Below are 18,893 nucleotides of genomic sequence, written 5' to 3'. Positions count from 1 at the left end.
TCTAGTTAATTACTTTTTGAGTTTAGTTTATTGCATTTGCATAAAGTTTCCGATTTCCCGTTAATCAGTCTTTGAGCTCTATTATGTATTTGAATCCAGTTTTCGATTTCCTTTTAATTATTCAATGTGGTGTGTAATACCAACTTCTACTGATTCATCTGTAGTGTCTTTGCAAACATGACATAAAAAGTAAATTATGCTTGATTTACTATGTGAGATCATCGAAGATTATCCAGTTCCCGATTTCCTATTAATTATTATTTAAATTATGCATGACTCACTATGTGAAATATTCAAAGATTATCTATGAACGAGTGTTCTCACTATGTGGAATATTCAAAGATTATCTATGAATGGGTGTTGTTATATTAATTATTCTGAAAAATATTTGCAAATATGCATAACTATTATATATTAATATTATATTAATCACTCAATCAAATTTCTTATAACATGAAAACCTCACTCTCCATTAAAAAAAAAACTCACATTTGATAAAACCCTTCAACTTCATTTTGTTGTTTAATAATAGAAGTTTGATTGAAGTTTTGTGAGATTGCCTAATAAGGTGAAGTTCATATATATTGAAGCTACTTGAATAGCAAGGAGTTTCCAATCATACGGAAAGAGATAAGATAAACACTATTTAAATGCAAAACTATACTTATCGAGATATTACCACAATATAACCCAACTATGTTTTGAGGTTAGTTCATTGCATTTGCATATAGTTTCTGATTTTTTGTTATTTATATTTTGAGGTTAATTCAATGCAGTTGCATCCAATTTTCAATTCCCGTTATTTATTTTTTGAGATCAGTTCAATGTAGTTGCATCCAGTTTCTGATTTCTCGTTAATTATTCTTTTCGATTAGTTCAATACATTTGCATCCAATTTCCAATTTCCTAATAATTGTTCTTTGAGGTCAGTTCAATGCATTTGCATCCAGTTTCTGATTTCTCATTAATTATTTCGTGAGATTAGTTTAATTCATTTTCATCCAGTTTTTGATTTCTCGCTTATTATTTGATAAAATTGCATTTGCATCTAGTTTTCGATTTCCCGTTAATTATTATTTGAGGTTAGCTCAATGAATTTGCATCCAGTTTTCGATTTCCCGTTAATTATTTCTTGAGGTTAGTTCAATGCATTTGCATCCAGTTTATATTTTTGAGATTAGTTCAGTGCAGTTGCATCCGGTTTTTGATTTTCCGTTAATTAATTTTTAAGATTAGTTCAACGCATTTGCATCATGTTTCTAATTTATAATTAATTTTTCTTCGAGGTTAGTTCAATGCATTTGTATCAAGTTTCCGATTTCCCGTTAATTTAATCTTTGAGGGTTAGCTCAATGCATTTGCATCCAGTTTTTTATTTTCCGACAATTATTTTTTTATGTTAGTTTGATGTATTTGTATCAAAGTTTTAATTTTCCGTTAATTATTCTTTGAGGTTAGTTTAATGAAGTTGTATCCATATTCCAATTTTCTATATATTACTTTTTAAGATTAGTTTAATACTTGCATTTGCATCTAGTTTCCGATTTTCTGTTAAATATTATTTGAGGTTATAGTTTGATGCATTTGCATCCATTTTTCGGTTCCCCATTAATTGTTTTTTTTTTATGATAGTTTCATTCAGTATTATATATTTTTAAAAATATTTGTCATTATTGCTTTGCCGTTATTTTTTTTTTAAAATTTCTATTATATATTTTGTGATGTTATTTTTTGTATAATTGTTTTAAGTATGTTTTGAGGCTGTGTTAAGAATATATTCGAAATAAGTCGGTGCTTTATTAAAATTGTATGATTTGTAATAGGGAATTAGTTTCTACAAATCACATATTTTTAGCAATTTTTTTTATATGATCAAATATATAAGAATTGGAACACTAAAAATGTTTGATTCGTAACCTTTTATAAATCACATATTTTTTAGCAATTTTGTTTATCTGATCAAATATATAAGAAGTGGAAATACACTCCAACTCTCCAAATATAAGAATTAGAAATACACTAAAACTCTCCAAAGAGGTTCTATGTACGTGAGATTGTAGGTAAGGGTGGCAGTTGTTGTACACGACCCGCTAACCCGACACGAATCCGACACGAAATTAGCGGGTTTGGGTTGGAAAAAAAGGCTTTTGGGTCATTTAAGGGTTGACCCGCCAAATAAATGGGTTGGGTTAGGGTCATGCACACATGTTAACCCGGGTAACCCGTTAGTATACCCGATTAGTTCCCGAGTCCAATGGGTCGGGTCATCAACCCGTGACCTGTATGACCTGTTTTAAGTCCTTAAACATATATGTTTCCGAATTTTATTAAATCTCATAATCCCAATTACCTAAAAGAAAATACTAAACAGAAAATGATCAACTAGATTTAGAAGGATAAGCCGACAATCCAGCATATAGAATATTATAGATTTATTCAATAAAATATATTATCACATACATTAACATTGAATCCTTACCCTAGTCTCAATTATATAAAGAGAACGATGAAACCGTCAAAGTCACAATAATATTTGCATTTATTTAATAATAGGTTTGCCCACGAGGTAGCAAAGTGGATAAATTGGACATGCATGGTTGTTGTTTCTAGTTTGGTTATGTTTTTGTTTGGCTAATGTGTTGTTTCACTTGTTTGGTTCAGCGCTCAAAGAGATGCATGTGCTTCAACAACTCTGCGCACTTTTGCAAGTTCTTTTATTATTTAGATTAATAAATATTCTTTATCCAAAAAAAAATATAACTTACGGGTTATCTGTTAACCCGATCCAAAATTGACCCGCTGGCTTAGTGGGTCACCCATTGGGTAACCCGTTACATATGCGGGTTGGGTTTGGATTTGGATTTGACAAACTTGACATGATTAGTAATTGCGGGTTTGGGTTTGCTCTCCTAACATGTGACCCGAGTTTGACACAACACGAACCCGACCCAACACGACCCATTGCCACCCCTAATTGTAGGCTATTAGAAAAGATTATATTTCATATTAGAGTTTCACATAAGAGAGAATAAAAACTAACTCTCATATTAGAGTGCCACATAAGAGAGAGAAAATCCTCTATTAGAGGTCTCTGCTTTAGTATATAGACTAGCTTTTGAACCCGTCCTACGAACGGGTGTCGTTATATTAAATTATTCTAAAAAATATTAGCGATTATGCATAGCTATGAGATATGAAAATTATATTAATCACTCATTCAAATTTATATCACCACTCTCTATAAAAAGAAAGCACCAAACCTTGATAAAACCCATCAACATAATTTTGTTGTTAGATTTAATAATAGAAGTTTGATTGAAGTTTTGTGAGAATGTCCAATGTGGCGAAGATGATATTGAAGCTACTTGAATAGCAAAACATTCTCAATCATAATAAAAGAATTACAATAAATACTACTTAAAATGTAAAACTATACTTTCCGATTTAATGTAAAACTATGTTTCGGGGTTAGTTCAATGCATTTGCATCAAGTTTCTGATTTTACGTTAATTATTTTTTGAGACTAGTTCAATATAGTTGCATCTAGTTTCCGATTTCTCATTAATTATTCTTTGAGGTTAATTAAATGTAGTTGTATCAAGTTTCTGATTTTCCGTTAATTATTTTTTGAGGTTAATTCAGTGTAGTTGCACCAAGTTTACGATTTCCCGTTAGTTATTCATTAAGGTTAATTCAGTGCAGTTGCATATAGTTTTCAATGTTTTGTTAATTGTTTATTGAGATTAGTTCATTGAATTTGCATCCAGATTTTAATTTCCCGTTAATTACTCTTTGAGGTTAGTTCAATACATCTGCATCCAGTTTCTGATTTCCCGTTAATTATTTTTTGAGGTTAGTTTAATGCATTTATATATAGTTTTCAATTTCCGGTTATTTATGCTTTGAGGGTAGTTCGATGTAGTTACATCCGGTTTTCGATTTCCAGTTAACTATTTTTTTAGGTTATTTCAATGCATAGCATCCAGTTTCCGATTTTTCGTTAAATATTCTTCAAGGATATTGCTTCCAATTTATGATTTCCTAGCATGTTAGTTAATCTATGATTTTAGTTTAATACAGTTGCATCCAGTTTACGATTTTCTAGTTAATTATTATTTGAGGTTAGTTCAATGCAGTTATATCCAATTTTCGATTTCCCATTAATTGTTCTTTTAGGTTAGTTCAATGCATTTGCAGCAAGTTTTCAATTTCCCGTTAATTATTTATTGAGGTTAGTTCAGTGCAGTTGCATCCAGTCTTCGATGTTTTGTTAATTAGTCTTTAAGATTAATTCATTGCATTTGTATCCAGTTCCAATTTGTTATTAATAATTATTTGAGGTTAGTTCAATACATCTGCATCTAGTTTATGATTTCTAATTATTTATGTTTTGAGGTTACTTCGATGTAATTTCACCCAGTTTCTGATTTTCTGTTAACTATTATTTGAAGTTATTTAAATGCATTTGCATCTAGTTTCTAATTTCCTGCCAATTATTCTATGAGGTTAGTTCAATGCAGTTGCATTCAGTTTTTTATTTCATGTTAATTATTTTTTTAGGTTAGTTTAATGCATTTGTATCCAGTTTTCGATTCCCCGTTAATTATTATTTGAGGTTTATTTGATGTATTTGCATACCGTTTTTCGATTTCCCGTTAAATATTTTTCAAGGATTTGCATCCAATTTCTAATTTCCCGTTAGCTATTGACGTTAGCTTAATGCAGTTGCATCTAGATTCTGATTTCTAATTAATTACTTGTTGAGTTTAGTTTATTGCATTTGCATAAAATTTACGATTTTCCGTTAATTACTCTTTGAGCTCAGTTTAATGTATTTGAATCTAGATTTCAACTTTCTTTTAATTATCCAATGTGGTGTGTAATACTAACTTTCTACTAATCCACTTGTAGTGTTCTTGCAAACATGACATAAAAATAAATTATGCTTGATTTACTATATGGGATTATCAAAGATTATCCAGTTCTCGATTTTCCATTAGTTATTCTTTAAATTATATCTAACTCACTATGTGAGATCTTCAAAGATTATCTACGAACAGGTCCTCTCATATTAATTATTCTGAAAAATATATGCAACTATATATGCAAAACTATTATATACAAATTTTATATTGATCACTCATCCAAATTTCTAATAACATAAAAACCCCACGTACGTACTCTCCACTAAAAAAAAAAAACTCACCATTGATAAAACCCTTCAACTTCATTTTGTTATTTAATAATGGATGTTTGATTGAAGTTTTGTGAGATTATCTAATAAGCTACTTGAAGTTACTTGAATAGTAAGACGTTTTCAATCATACGAAAAAAAAATAATAAAAACACCATTTTAAATATAAAACTATACTTATCGAAACATTCTCACAACATATAACACAACTATATTTTGAGATTAGTTCAATGCATTTGCATCCAATTTTTGATTTTATGTTATTTATTTTTTGAAGTTATTTCAATGCAATTGCATCCAGTTTCTGATTTCTTGTTAATTATTTTTTGCAATTAGTTCAATGCATTCCAATTTCCAATTTTATGTTAATTATTCTTTGAGATCAGTTCAATGCATTTGCATCCAACATCTAATTTTTCGTTAATTATTCTTTGAGATCAGTTCAATACATTTGCATCCAGTTTATGATTTCTCATTTATTATTCGATAAGGTTGCATTTGCATCTAGTTTCTGATTTAACATTAATTATTGTTTGAGGTTAGTTCAATGAATTTGTATCCAATTTCCGATTTTCCGTTAATTATTTCTGAAGGTTAGTTCAATGCATATGCATTTTTATTTTTATTTTTTTAGATTAGTTTAGTGTAGTACTGTAGTTGCATATGGTTTCCGATTTCCAGTTAATTATTTTTTAAGATTAGTTATACGCTTGCATTTGCATCATGTTTCTAATTTATAGTTAACTTTTTTAGGTTAGTTCAATACAATTGTATTCAGTTTCCGATTTTCCGTTAATTTAATCTCTGAGGGTTAATTCAATGCATTTGCATCCAATTTCCGATTTCCCCACAATTATTTTTTGATGTCAATTCGATGTATTTGCATCCAAGTTTTGATTTCATGTTAATTATTATTTTTTTTTCAATAACCCAACGTTAATTATTCTTTGAGGGTAGTTTAATGCAGTTCTATCAATATTTTGACTGTGCATTAATTACTTTTTAAGATTAGTTTAATGCTTGCATGTGCATCCAATTTCCGATTTTCCGTTAAATATTATTTGAGGTTAGTTCGATGTATTTGCATCTAGTTTTCTGTTTTCAGTTAATTGTTCTTTGACGGTAGTTTCATGTAGTATTATATATATTTTAAAATATTTGTCAATATTGGTTTGCCGTTATTTGTTTTTTATTTTTATTTTCTATTATATATTTTGTGATGTTATTTTTTGTATAATTTAATTTTCCATATGTATAGTAATTTGTTTTGGTTTGATATATAATTTATTTAAGCCCAACTTCCACTTTAACTAAATCCATAGTTATATAATTTATTTAAGTCAACGTCAAACTAAATCTCGTTATTCCGCTAAAATTGGAAATTATAAAATTCATAAATGTAATTGGAATTTGTTGTAATTATTGTGGCCGGAATTGTGATTTTTGAAATTCTTAACTACGACTAAATGTCTAAATCCCACAGTGGATGACACATTAAATTGATCCAACTTTATTTTTTAGGCCCATATATATAGTGCATACAACTTCATAGAGTTTTAGAAAAATCGTTTTTTTGTTGAAACTACTGTTTTTAGCAATTTAGTTGTCTGTCTCAATTTTTTTCCGTAATTAGTTATATTATTTAGGAAAAGTTAGAGACTCTCTGAAATTTTAGATAAAATTGTTTTTTTATTTATATCTTGCTTTTTCGTAATTAGTAATAGAATTTAGAAAAAACTAGAGTCTGGATATGTGAGTGCTCCAAAAAATAGATTGGTGACGGTATAACTATAATCAAAGACCATTAATACTGAGTAGTTGAGAATGCTCCCAAAGGACCCCACGCCAGCCCCCTTTTTCTCTCGTGACCGACACATCGATTTTATCTAAAAAAAAATGAATTCTAATGCCCTTTTTGGCGATTTCAATTGTTCGTAGTCCAAAATACATAAAAACCCAAAATAGATAAGTAGATAAAAACCTCATTCTTAAATCTTATCTCCATTCTTCTTATATCTTATCTCCATTCTTAAAACCTGGAATTTTTATATCATCGAATTGGACAAAAGAAAATCTCCCATCATCATCGAGAATGAGCAAATGGTTCCCAACAAATCCGCCCGACATGGCTCAAGCGAAATTAATCCCATGGGTATCAACCGTTACCTCTCCATTATATACATCGACTTCAACCCCTAATGATTCGAGAACTAATATCATAGTTCTAATGTCGAAAACATTAGGAATGTTATGAAGTTTTGAATTTCCGAACAACAAAGAGTTCCGCAAGAAGAACCGCCAATCTTTGAAGTTCATCACAAAGAAACTACCAGCCCCAAGCAAGCCTAAACAACCTTCTTCATCTTTTGAAATTCTGTATTGGGGCGTTGTAACAGATTAATACTCATGGGCATGATAGACATTTGATGTTTTGGAGATTCAGAAATTGTAGGAAAGTGATGCACGTTCGGAGACAAGTTTCCCCACTATCTAAAGCAGTTAAAACAAGAAAGATACTTCGTATTTTTTCTCTCTTTTCTCTTTTGAAGATAACCTCTGTTTCATTTATATTTTCTGTCTCACATGAGGTTGTTTCTGGGTATCTCTGCGATACTTCTACTGCTGTAGTTTTGTCAGAGAGTGTACGCCCTTTTTTGGCGATTTCAATTGTTCGTAGTCCAAAATACATAAAAACCCAAAATAGATAAGTAGATAAAAACCTCATTCTTAAATCTTATCTCCATTCTTCTTATATCTTATCTCCATTCTTAAAACCTGGAATTTTTATATCATCGAATTGGACAAAAGAAAATCTCCGGGCGATCATCGAGAATGAGCAGATGGTTCCCAACAGCGTCCGCAGATGGCTCAAGCGAGCGAATCCCATGGGTATCAACCGTTACCTCTCCATTATATACATCGACTTCAACCCCTAATGATTCGAGAACTAATATCATAGTTCTAATGTCGAAAAACATTAGGAATGTTATGAAGTTTTGAATTTCCGAACAACAAAGAGTTCCGGCAAGAACCGCCAATGCCGAAGTTCATCACAAAGAAACTACCAGCCCCAAGCAAGCCTAACAGCAAGAGAAGGTAAGATAGCTGAATACCCAATTCAAATAATTCACCAATCTCAAAAACGGGTCGAATCGATCTTTTCACTTGACTGCGGTTTTGCGAGAACCCAACCACGACATTGCTCCCCAAGAGAGTGCAGATACCCAAGGTATGGCTCATTGACTTTAATACTATCCTCAATAGTCAACATATTCAAAGAAAATTCTGCAATAAGATGACAATAATCATTAGTATCATTGTCTATCCCTTAAGCATTCGAAAAAATTAAGCACTTTCGAATACTAAAGTATAAAGCATTGCTTTGAGAACCAAGCTATGAGACTATGGCATTAAAATTACAACGAATGTGTCTATGACAAACGCTATGGAATCTCAGAAAGGCATGTTTTTTTAATCGAGTGCATAGCTACAAACAGCACAAGTAGCCAACTGAACCATAATTTTTGACTGAACCCAAACTTAGAATGACCAAACTCATAATACAAGGATTCGTTAGCATCTTACATCTAAAATATTCTTATTCATTCTCCGTCATTGATATTCCGGACCATCAACGTTACATTATGTACTCTATAAGAAATTACTAATATATGCTCCTCATCCAACTGAAGATTCAAACTATTAAGATTAATAATCACGTAGATCATGTGTGTTATGCATTATGTATTATATAAACTAATGTAATTGAGATCCTCCAAGTAGCAAAAAGATAAACAAGACAAGATGGCTTATATAGGCATTAACACCACGTTAAACCAAAATGAAAGAAAACCATGAATTATTATTACCTTCATGGTGTCTTGATATCAAGCCTTTCATCTTAATTTCCTTTCTGAATATCTGCCTTCCTCCAAATGAAAACAAAAAAAGTAAATTAGTGACTATCTTTGCCAATAAAACAATCAGAGACTCAACATTTTCAGTTTTACTAACAACTACAACAAGATATATATAACAGAAGAAAATTATGCATGAAGACTTACATGAGAAGTGAAACTCTTATTAAACAATCCTTTCCTTTTAAGATGGGGGAAAGAAAATGTCATTTGGAAAGTTGAAGAAGAAACAGGTAACATTGTATTCTTTGAAGAAAATGAAGAGAAGAGAATTACAGAGTTGGTATTGAGGTTTCGTGACCCGATAGCTTGGAACCACCAACGATAATGAACTTGTCATCCGAGCTTTGGGTTTGATTTGGGGACCGGGAAGCCGAAGCAGGATATTGGAGTGTTCGGATGAACTTCCGGAGGTCCTTTTGTTACCACCAGCTTATGATTATGATGCTCCCATAGATGAATATGGTGAGATAAGATTCTTCCGAGAAGTCCGCATGCATTGGTTGCTCATGAATTTTTTGGTTTTGATTGCTTTAAACTTCACGACTTGCAGGTTTGGTAAGGCAACCTAAATTTGGGCATCTAAAAAATCTTCATATGGGCTATTAAGCTCTGTGAGGGTGCTTTTTATTTTTGTCGACCCGTTACTACTTCTTTAGGAAGCTTCCAACAGTAACAATTTTTCTAATATCACGAAGTTTTCCACCTGTTCTATCTTGGTAACTCAGTTGCCTTAATCAATCATATATATATTTCAGAAAGTGTATTCTCTTCCAACTCCGAGGTTGTGCACCTTTCTCGCTAACTACAATTCCAAGTCTGCCGCCAAAGTTGTGTTCAAGAACAAGCACTATAACTTGCTTCCTTGGTCAATCAAAGATCCTTCCCGATGGTGAGAATGTAGTCTTTAATACCGCAAAAAGTAAGTAGTGTAAGCTATAAAGAAGCTCAGATAAACCTATTTTAATATCTTAACCAATCAATATATATATATATATATATATATATATATATATATATATATATATATATATATATATATATATATATATATATAAACATAATCGGAAGGTAACTAAATCCTAGCTGTTTAAAGATGTATTTTTGGCAGGCTTTTCCACCTGCTCCGATGCCCTTGGCGGCTTGGCCCCTATCTTTCTCTCTTTCGGTAGATTGACCGGATATTTCCTTTAAGTTCTTTCCCTTCTCTTTACTGGTAGATGTGTATACGTATTTTTAAGTATATGTCTTTCCCCTTTTCTTTCAATTCTATATATATATATATATATTTAAACCCATGATGGCATGGTCATGATATACCCTTGCTTCTCTTGCATTTAATTCTTTTACCTACTGAATGTTTATTCTTTTTGGAATAGCTCCATCTCCTTTTGAGGCGCCAAACTCTGTTTTTCCGAGTAGCAGTACAATATTGCAACCAAGGCAGTCACCACCAGCGCACCTTTTAGTACTTCAGGCAGTGTATCATTGAGTTTTGGATACCGGTTTCCACTTCCCACGGACTACTCAAAACCAGAGACACGGACCTACTGTTTTAGTAGCCACAAGTGGAGAAACCAACAAACAACAATTGAATTAATCTACTTCACTTTTGATTTTACGCTTTGACCATGAATTCGATCTTGATGCTTTCTTGCCAAAAAACACAGTTTTGATCCATTTTCTTAGAGATTTCCCCATTCCAAGAAGTAAAGATCCGGATAACCAAGTTGTTTCGAGCAACAAGCTCGCCCATAAGAGTGTTGTACGACTTTGATCCAATTGCAATAGCGGTTTGAGAGTCCCGGTTTTCATACCACGGATACCATGAATCAAGAAAGTCCATACAAACTACTTAAAAGTAGAAATGTTGATTTGCCTTCATTCTTAGATATGGAACAAACTTCATCGATGAAGCGAGTAAACCTTTTTTTTTTTTTTTGGGTCGACAACCTTGGTAAACGAGGAAGCCTATGTATAATATTATCCAAAGAAATTGATAATGCACAAGTTGCAATATGTGCATGCATCATAAAACATAAATGTAGATTTGATTGTCATCAAATAGAGGTATTAAGAAAATGCATACTACAACAATAAAAATATTCAAGTATAATATAGATGCTCAGCATGAACCAGTATGTTACATACTCACATCTTCCTTTTTCGGTTCCAAAAAAACTAAAATGTGCTTTCACGCAATTGTAAAAAAGTTACAAACACACTCATAACTTTTCGAATGACATAGGACATACTAAAAACACCTATGAAGGGTTGGAACTATACCCAGACTAAACAAAGATTTTTGAAGATTATAGATCATCATATGCAGGCCAAACCCCATTTCGATAAGACATCAAAAACAAAATGGCTTTGAGCTTTTCAGTTAGAAAATTCCGTACAAACAGAATTTTTCGCATTTTTCAGCCCAATTTCAGGTTTGTGACCCTCCACATCGAGCTATACCACTCTACTGCCCTATTGTTTCTCTGCATATTTTTAATAATCAACTGAGATGAGTTTAAGGTGGCCACATGGATCAACTCATCGACAGCTTAATTTTCCAAATATAGTATTTTCTATGTCCAGCAAGAGATATATGTACAGTATATTACTAAAAATTGACTTTTGCCCAGTTGGTGAAGTATGAGTACCACATGCTAGGACCCGAAACCCAGAATCACATGGACCATCCCAATTGCATGTTTGTGCCCCCCACGTTGAGCAACACCATTCTAATGCCCTACTGTTTTTTAGCAATCAATTGAGATAGGCTTGATGTAGGTACCAAAAAAAAAGTCATCAGATGGCTATAAATTTCCCAATGTTGTTATGCATATAGCACTGGAACTCCTTGAGTAATTGTTCACAAGGATGGTTTTAACTGGCAGTGACATTGGTACTGGATGTCTACTATATGGGTTTCGATGGGCATTTAAGGACGAACTAAATCATGAAATTAAGGCTTTTTAAATGAATCTCTCTGATGGTGCACCTGTAAACATACAGCCTAGAATAAACCATATTCAGTGGGCAGTGGTGCATTGTTACATATGGTTTCCGTATCTGCCATCAAATATGCCCTCCTAGCTGATGATTTGTGTAGCTCATATCTGATTGAATAAATAATTTTGAGAAATTGATATTGTTTAAGATTTCAAGAATGGCATGTTGAGTAGACAATAAGAAAAGGTATGTTGCCATTTCGAAATAAATGTTCATACTTAGAATAGATCCATCAGATGGGTTTAATAAAATACATCATTCGATGGGATTTAAATGCCATTAGAAAGAACTACATGACAAGTATTTTAGTTACAGGAGCCTGAAATGTATTGCAACCCCAACAGCAGAACACATTTTTTTAATCAAACAACAAGAACAAATTGTTCTCATGGGAGTTCTCTGTGCAGAAGCACAACTCTTTTAATCACTCTTTTAATTATTAGAAAGCTTACAGTATCCTATTTGACTGATTTTATGTATATAAACCAGTTTAAATGATTATAAATATCATCTCAAATTGATTTAGATATGAATTATTCAATTTAATATGATGTATTAGCAGACTTCATTTAAGTCTAGCAAGGTTAGTTTTCATATAGACTTATAGCAAGTAGAGAATGTCTGTCATCCAATTTACCCCTTGAATAGTCGAGATCAATGAATACATTGGATAATGATGTTGCATTCTCAAGGTAGTAATTAGCAATGTAACAGTACAGGTACCAAAAGACATATTCTTTAACAATGAAGACGTCATAGTTAAAGAATTCTCTGGAAGCCCTACATATTCTTTAGAAAAGGCACAAAATTCGGCTGCTTTTAATGCAATAAAATTTATAAAAGATAAACGTGAAATAGAAATTGAAGACTTCAATTTCAAAGAATTCTTGAAGAAAAGAAAAGAAGTTGAAAAAAAACAAATTTAATTTGACACCCTCAAAAACGTTATGCTAGATTGTATGATTCAAGACAAAGAAAACAAAGACAAGATCTTTGAGCTGAAGGAAACAATTAAAGAGATGAAAGAAAAGGAGAAAAGTAGTTGGAAAGATATGATATTAACAGCAAAGAAGAGAAGAAAGCTTTGACAATAAAAAAAAAGGAAATCATCACAATTATTACCAAGGTTCAATGACCTTAGCCAAATAAAACAATTCGTGCTACAAAATCTTGGTAAAGTTCCCAAAGAAGTACTGGGTGTCATAGAAAAAACCGGTTTGGAAAGCATTATCTCAGCTCCATTAAGATCCGGGCAACCATTGAATGTACTATGGCCAAGTGCTATCTACAAAGAAAATGTATGTGTAGCAGGGGATGCTTTGCATCCTATGACTCCTGATATTGGCCAAGGGGGTTGTGCGGCCTTAGAAGATGGTGTTGTTTTAGCAAGATGTCTTTCTGAGAAAGCAAACTGAAGAAAAAACAGATGATGAAGAAGAATATAAGAAGATCAGGAAAGGTATTAAGAAGTTTGCTGAGAAAAAAAAGTGGGGAAGTTTTGAGCTCATTGCTACATCTTATATTGTCGGTATGTTACAACAGAGCAATGGGAAGATCATGAACTTCTTTAGAGACAAGTTTTTGTCGTCGTACCTAGCTGGTTTGTTACTCAAGAAATCTGACTTTGATTGTGGGAAGCTCACCTCTTCCTGAACTGATATTAGTGAAAGATTATTGACAACCTGGGTCACTGGGTGTGCAGATTTATTCTTCTCCAGTCTCTTTAGTTGTTGAACCTTTCTTTGGCCATTTTCAGTGGAGATAAAATGCTTAGTCGAACTAAGATACTTAAGTTTCCTTCACAGTTAGTTGAGTCTTGATCAGTGAAGGATTGAACCTAATTGATCCCAAAGATCAATAATATGTGTGCTTTTAAGATACGAATTTAATGATATAATCATTATTTAGTTAGTAGTTTGCAACTCAAATCCTACTATATCCATGTGAAAAATGAGGCGAAGAAAACTCTGAGAAACGTTTAGTGTAAATGTTCTAATGACACAGGAAAACACATTCAAAGCCTCTTCTGAACATTCTTACTCTCAAATCAAGCAAGCGCTAATCTTTTACTTGGGAGGGTCACATGTAAACAGGAAAAGAAGAGTGCACAAACTGCACATATCGTTAACGCGATCACCCAAAAGAGAATTTATTTGAATGAACAATGGTTTTCATCAAGTTTCATCATGCTGTGATGCTTTACATCAATTACTCTTTGCAAGGACATAAATGTTGAGTATCAGTCTCACACCTTCTTCAATAGCAATGGAGGTGAGTTGGTAGCTATAAAAATATAATATTTACATTTTAATTCTTTAGACTTTTAGGAACGTATGCACTGGTAGCATGCTTTCCTTCAGTTAACTTCAAGTTTTCAACCCACTTTTTGTATCTAATATTTGTTTTTACAAAGATACAAGAATGGAGAATGTTGTTATGCAAAAATTAGTGCAAGTTATGGACCGAAACATATTTCAAGCCTAAGATGCTTGCCTTTAGTGGTTAGAAGATGTCTTTTGTTCTAATTGCTAGATGGAAGTCAGGTACCCTATTACAGTCTACAACAGCTAGCCGAAGATTATAGAAAATTTAGGGAGGTAAAATCTCAAAGCTGATTTAGGGGGTAGATATGGTTGGACAAGACCCTTATTGAAGCCACGTCACCCTGTTCTATCAATATAAATATATTATTTATTTAAGTAGATTTTAGGCTTTTGAGTCTTTAGCTATCTATGTAGCAAGTCCGGCCATAGGCCGGGCCAAATGGCTAGTATATATCTAATGATTTGGAATTCCTTTTTTTTTTGGTAATTAGTGTTAGAGTTTATAAAAAATTGGAAACTCTATGAAGTCTTGAAAAATAGAGCCAAGAGGGTATATCTATAATATATATCTAAAGATAGTAGATGAGTCCGGTTTTACTGTTTCAAAAGAAGGCTGCTATCCTAGCTATCCAACCAATAAAAATTAAGCATTTTAGGAGGTCTCAGCAAATTAAATATCTACTAGTTTTCCTATATTCAGGAGAAGCCCCTCACCCATTGCTCCCAAATCTTGCCAGATTTCCTTTTGGTAGTTACCAAAAAAAAAAGGACACTCAACTAAGGAAACAATACATAGTGAAGGATTATCATGCGAGTATTGGGTTATTTTTCTTCTTCCCTTAATCAAAACAGTATTTCACCGATTATTTAAGATAAACTTAAAATAATAATTGTATTCTTATCTTTTTATATTCTCACATATAAGAACTAGCACTCAACATTGTAGAATTAGTTGACTTGCATTGAGGACAGGGGAGGTGCATATCGACAAACTAGGTGATTCTGCATTACTGAAACTCTCGGTTGTTCAACGTCATTCATTGCCAGACAAGATCCAAGCCGTGCTCCTTCATTTCTTAAAACCTTGTTGACACAAACATCATTTGTATACGCCTTTCAGTAAAATTACCAGTATACAAATAATAAAAAGTTATTTGTATATAAACATGATTTTGAAGGTTCATATTATTTATGGACTTGTCAACATGAAGTGATCGAGCAAATGCAACTTCAGGTGGTACATCAGGTTGTATCCCTCATGCAGAAGATAGATTGAACTAGAAAACTTTTTTTTATTTAGTTTCTTATTCTTTTCGGGAAGAAGAATAATAAGATCAACCCAATGCCGATGTGTTGTTTTCTTAGTTGAGTTTCCTTTTTTGGGTAACCACCAAGAGGAAATCTCGTAAGATTGGGATAAATAGAGAGGGGTTTTTGCTAAATATAGAAAGTTAGAAACACTAGTATATATTTAATTTGCTAAGACTTCCTAAAATACTTAATTCCTATTGGTTGGACAGTTAGGATAGGCTTTCTTTTGGACAGCAAAATCGGACTCAGTATATAGACAGTAGATGGGGTGTTAGTAATAGTGGTTTTGTGTCACAGGGGTAAATAAGTTATTTTCTTTAATATTTTATTATATTTTTGTCAAAAATGAACCACTAATGGTTGACAAGTGTTATAAAATATTTTTTAAGAGTGTGAAATGACATTTCTACTCCTATGACGGACACAAATCCACTACTTTGTATTTTGTGTATAGTAGCAGAACTGTTATTTTGTGATTTTACAGTGGCAATTTCTTAATTTTGTAATTTTTTATTATTTTTGGGAGTGGCAAAACCATATTATTTCAAATTTCATATTTGTTTTTTTAGGCAGAACGGTAATTTACAATGACAAATGTGTCACGGGGCAAATTTATAAGTTCCAGAAAATACTATCACATGAAGGACCCACCTATATTTTGATAAAGAAAAATACGTGTGGCCTTATTCCACGGCTGTAGTGCTAAAACGTGCGTATTGAGCCTAAGATATGTATTACCATACGTTATTGAGCCTAACATATGAAGTTACCAAATAAGAAAAGACTACTACTCGACTGTCGTCATGCTCATTATTGAGCCTAAAATATGTAGTACCGTACGTTTTAATGTGTTTTCTCAGTTTTTCTTGAAATGCACTACTATATGACTATGTGACAACTGACAATTGAACCCCAGAAAGTAGCTGGTTGTTATTATGAATTGTGGGAAGGAAATGTGGTCAGTTGGCCTTGGGATTCGTCTCTAGTTCTTGGGATCAATTTCTACCGACATCTGGATTCTGGAATTACCTTATCCTAGCTTGTTCTTACCAATAAACTTCTCTATAAATAGAGAAGACTCCACAATCCAATGTAACCAGTAACCTTCTATCCAAATCTCCGCTCTTATCCTCAATATCCCTCTTGTCCATCCTTGTACGAGAAAGATGAAGGCTAAGGTATCTTACTTCACTATTTTCTTCGCGTTCACAATACTTGGAAGTGTTGTGAATGTCTCCATGGCAGCCACTTGTGACGTTACTCAGCTGGCCCCTTGTTTAGATGCAATGACATCTTCAGCTGCTCCATCTCCAACATGTTGCGCGCGCTTAAAGAGTCAAAGGACATGCCTTTGCCAGTATCTGAAGAATCCTTTCCTCAAGCAGTATGTCAACGGTCCCAACTCTCGAAAAGTTGGCACGGCATGTGGTGTGCTATTTCCCACCTGCTAGACTCATTCTGGAGTAGCAATTTCACAAATTAAGGCACTAATGGATGGTGGAATTCAAGATTCACGTATTTTGGATTCGGCATAGGCTAATGCTGATATATATATTACAGTAATAAAGGTCGTATTGTATTATGGTTTTTAAAACCTCTTATGTTTAGCTACTACTAATAAAGAAAAGGTTGCTCACTGAGCCACACATAGAACTATAAATTTATAATTCACAAATAAGTGTAGTTATTATTGTTGTATTTATTGTAGTAGTACTGTATCAAAATTTAACCGCATAAAGTGGTTTGTTTCATATTACCTAAACTGGGAAGACAGCGTACATGAGTGTAAGGGACATCCTACATAATACTCGCGTGATGTATCACGACACCTGGCAAATCTCATATGCAATGTACTCTACAATCAAGATATCTACCTACAACAGATGACGACTCCATGACACCTGTATAATCAGATTTTACAACCTTCGAAATCCCTATGTAATCTCTGATCTTACAGCCTCTCTCTTCTCTCTCCACTGTTTTCTTTTTCTCCTTCTTTCTCTCTTTTCTCTCTCTCTTATACTCCCTAACCGCTAACTGCTTCCTGATTCCACGATCTCCACCTCACCAGTTCATAACCGCTAACCGTCCACTACTGCCTCAAGTACCGCGGCCTATATCCTGTACTCTCACTCTCTGGTTTCTTAAGTTACCTCGGTCTTTGAGACATGTCATCCCCATGGTCATGAATTTGGTAGATACAAATGCCCCCTCTCGGCCCCCCGAACCTCGTGAAAAACTTCGTTTGGGGGTCCGAGATATTCTCAAATTTATCAATCCGCGGCCCCTACTTCTTTTACTTAATGATATCAACGTGTGCTTTCTCTCAACGGGCACGTGCTATCTCTCAACGGACACGTGCTTGCTCTGTTCTCTCACACGCGTGCTTAGCATGCCCCAGCGTCATGATTACCTGCGGGAACCCGACACCTCGTTCTTCGATATCCACGTGCAAACCCATCCTCGGACCATTTCTCTTGACCTTTGGATATCACTCTCACGAATATTACTTGCTTGCCCCTCGATGCCTCGAATCCCGCTCAAACCCTCAAACCCTTCATCTTTCCCATTATTCTTCCATCTTTCATTCTCTAACCTCGGCACCTCTCTCTCTTCTTCCTCTTCCCCTCTCTAATTAATTGTTCCGCTCTTCTTGTTAGCATCTTCCTCCAAATTCTCTTTACCGGTTTCTTGTCTCCGGTCATTTGTGCTTTCTCTTCCTTGCTTTACCGGTGCATTGAAGGTCGGGTTAAGCTCTCCTTCCTCTTTCCTCTTTTTCCATTCTTGGTTTTTATTTAGTTCCGATCCATTGTTCATCTCTTTTCCACGCCCGTTAGGTCGTGGGATATCTTTATCTTGATCGAATTTTGGAAATCCCTGCTTCTTTGCCTCGCCCACTCTCGAATATCATGTCTGCTTCGGAGTCCTCGAACTCCTCTGTCGTCCGATCTGATCGATCGGAGACCCCACCCTCTAGATCTAGTAACACCATCGCTGACGGATCGGACTCTCCCACCTCCGCGGCGACAAGCCCTGCCGCTATCCCTTCTACCTCGGGGAGATCGTTTAAGCTTCCCCCACCCCCCTCACACTACCGCAGACCCAACCTAGACGCAGTCAAAGCCGCTTATGGCATCCCAG

General features: G+C 33.8%; 1 long non-coding RNA gene across 1 annotated transcript; it reads right to left on the bottom strand.

The window, feature by feature from the left end:
• Window positions 1-8,427: 8,427 nt before the first annotated feature.
• LOC147516688 (uncharacterized) lies at window positions 8,428-9,401 on the bottom strand. The gene is made up of 3 exons (XR_015213720.1): window positions 9,259-9,401; window positions 9,064-9,115; window positions 8,428-8,479 (listed from the first exon to the last, which is right to left on the bottom strand). It is a non-coding gene; the product is annotated as an uncharacterized LOC147516688 (long non-coding RNA).
• Between the last annotated feature and the right edge of the window lie 9,492 nt (window positions 9,402-18,893).

This window comes from Coptis chinensis, chromosome 2, assembly GCF_015680905.1.
Source record: "Coptis chinensis isolate HL-2020 chromosome 2, ASM1568090v1, whole genome shotgun sequence".
Taxonomy (NCBI): domain Eukaryota; kingdom Viridiplantae; phylum Streptophyta; class Magnoliopsida; order Ranunculales; family Ranunculaceae; genus Coptis; species Coptis chinensis.
The sequence above is the reverse complement of the archived record's forward strand: the minus strand, read 5'-3'. Positions and strand labels throughout refer to the sequence as shown.